Here is a 2,743-nt window from a genome sequence, read left to right on the forward strand (position 1 = left end):
AGATCTAATCTAAGTCTATCACACTGCTGCTCAATTTCCTGAACTCGTCAGTAGTTTCACTGCTTCCTTCCCTCTCTCTTGTAGTTAACCTGGTGGCGATTGTTATCCTGTTCCGTGGAAAGTGCGGTCTCTCCAAATGTATCACTCGCTGCCTACTGGGAATGGCAGCGGCCGATCTCATGGTCGCTCTCTCTGAACCTCTACTGAAGTGGACTGTTATGATATATTTCAGATTTTCTGTCTTCCGTTTGCAGGGTCGTTTATTGCCTGCTTTTAGCCAGCACCGGGACCTCTGTCTGGCTGACAGTCGCGTTCACCTGTGACAGATTTGTGGCCATTTGTTGTGCAAAGCTGAAAATAAAATATTGCACGGAAAGAACAGCGGCTGTGGTTATCGGAACAGTGAGTGTCCTGGGTTGTTTAGAAAGTATCCCTTTCTACACATTGCAACCTACGAAGATAATTAATGGAGCTTTCCATGGTTGCGTGATCAAAGCGAGCTTCTCTACGTCCCCCTCGTGGGCCGCATTTGAGATGATTCATCGCATTTTCCTGCCTTGTCTCCCGTTGTTTCTGATTTTATTGTTCAATGTTCTGACCGTTAGATGGATCTCTTTCGCCAATCAAGTCCGAATGGGGCTCCGGGGCCGGAACAACGGAAAGAATGACAAGGATCCAGAGACGGAGAGCCGAAGGAAATCGGTCGTTTTACTGTTGAGTATAACCGGGAGTTTTATATTTCTGTGGTTAACACGGGTGGTAATTGATATCTACCAGTGGATTACAAAAATCCCTCGCTACTCGGCCGTGGATCCTGTTTATATCGCAGACTCCACGGCGGCGATGCTGCAGATCCTCAGCTCCTGCACCAACACATGTACTTACGCAAGTTCAGAGCAAGTTCAGAGAGGAGCTGAAGAACGCGGTGAAATTCCTGCTGAAACTGATAACTAAATATGTTAAATCATAGAGCGACCAGTTTCGTTCTGCAGTAGACAGGACTCAAACACCACGTTCCCTCTATATCTGACTGCCGATATGTAGAACAACCGCGAACAGCTGAGCTCTCTAAAATACGCATATGTTTTATTTTTCAACTCCGGCTCCATCTCCGGACGGCTCTCTCTTTGTCCCAGCATATTTCCGTCTTTACCTCCGTTCACGTCCCAAGGCCTCGTGATATTCTGTTTTCTTACTTCGCCTTCTATTTTTTGTTTCTCTCTGTCCACTCGCCCAGTCCCTACATAACAAAATAAACCTCTTTGTTGTATGTAGTGCATATATTTACACTGATAATAGGTGTACGCTGAACTGTAATAAAATTCCAAAGCCACGGGAAAAAGTTGCTCGTTTTTGTATGATCTCTCACTCTCTCTCTCTCTCTCTCTCTCTCTCTCTCTCTCTCTCTCTCTCTCTCTCTCTCTCTCTCTCTCTCTCTCTCTCTCTCTCTCTCTCTCTCTCTCTCTCTCTCTCTCTCTCTCTCTCTCTCTCTCTCTCGATCTAACTGAGTTCTATCTGGAACTGTAATCGGTATTTGAAATCCGATTTAAACACGGAAATTACTGGATACGCTCAGCTGGGTAGGTCGAGTCGGTTGGAATGTTAATTAATATTTGATCATCTGAGCCTACCGTTCATCACAAGGAAAATGAATCAAGCACCTCGTGTCTGAGGATTGAAAGACAGCGTTTTTTACAGAATTACTTTAAATGATGCGGTACCGCTTGCTGACGGAACATTCCTCATTTTTTTTGCATTTCTAGCTCCGTCTCACTGATACACCGCCCTGCAGCCGATCAGCGTTATATAACACCGGTATAACTCATGCAGTTTGAGTGGTTTGACGACTACAACAAAACTGTCCGGCAAGATTATATGACAAGACCACCGCATTCCAGAGATGGCAATGACCTGGGCTTAATTCGGTTGTGTGAATGCACCCCATATCCTCCTGATGCTGACTGCTGTCTGAGTACAATCACAAACAAGACTAACCTGCAAATGCTGGAAATCAAGGTACTACCCACAAGATCCTGGAGGAACTCAGCAGGCCATGCAGCATCTATGTAAAAGAGACGTTTCGGGCCTCGACCCTTCAACAAAGTGATCCAGCACAATAGGATTGGACTTTTCTACCGTGATTGCAGTGTCAGCGACAGATCTTAGACAACCTGGCATGCCTCTTACAAATGGTGTAATTGTGCAGAATAATAAGGAATGGGTGGGCTGAGGCCCCCATGTCGTCGTGTTAAAATGCCGCTAGCAAACCCTTGTTGTACATTCACAAATAATTGGAAATGAGCTGGATTGTCAGATATGTCCAGAGCAGAGGAAGTTGACAACGCGGTGTTAAGAGTATTAAAGGCTGCGTTCTTTTCCTGAGTCTGTTGCATTTCGGCAGACATGCTCAGTAATGCGGCTTGTCGAAGAGGAGCCTCCATCAGTTGATATTCAGGAATCCAATGTCTACAATAATTGAAAATTCCCAAAACGGGAAGCATTTCAGTTCGGGAGCGGGGTGGTGCTTCATTAGTAAAAGCTGCAATTTGTTCTTTTGCCTGTTGCCGAGTTCCTTACGAAAGAATGTGCTCTAAAAACTGTGGAGTGTCCTGCAGTTTATTGAGGGTTACCCCGTGACCACTTTTAGGCCAGGTTTCTCAACAAAGCAATAATACTTTTTTCATGATTAACCAGGGTGGGAGAGGCAACAAGAAGATAATCAAATTTTTGGTAAGTTCTACTT

At 45.1% G+C, this 2,743-nt stretch overlaps 1 long non-coding RNA gene across 1 annotated transcript; it reads left to right on the forward strand.

Moving 5' to 3' along the window:
- The first annotated feature begins 261 nt into the window (after positions 1–261).
- On the forward strand, positions 262–2,498 carry LOC132389309 (uncharacterized). The gene is made up of 3 exons (XR_009510481.1): positions 262–402; positions 606–713; positions 1,764–2,498. It is a non-coding gene; the product is annotated as an uncharacterized LOC132389309 (long non-coding RNA).
- Positions 2,499–2,743: the final 245 nt, after the last annotated feature.

This window comes from Hypanus sabinus, unplaced genomic scaffold, assembly GCF_030144855.1.
Source record: "Hypanus sabinus isolate sHypSab1 unplaced genomic scaffold, sHypSab1.hap1 scaffold_53, whole genome shotgun sequence".
NCBI lineage: Eukaryota > Metazoa > Chordata > Chondrichthyes > Myliobatiformes > Dasyatidae > Hypanus > Hypanus sabinus.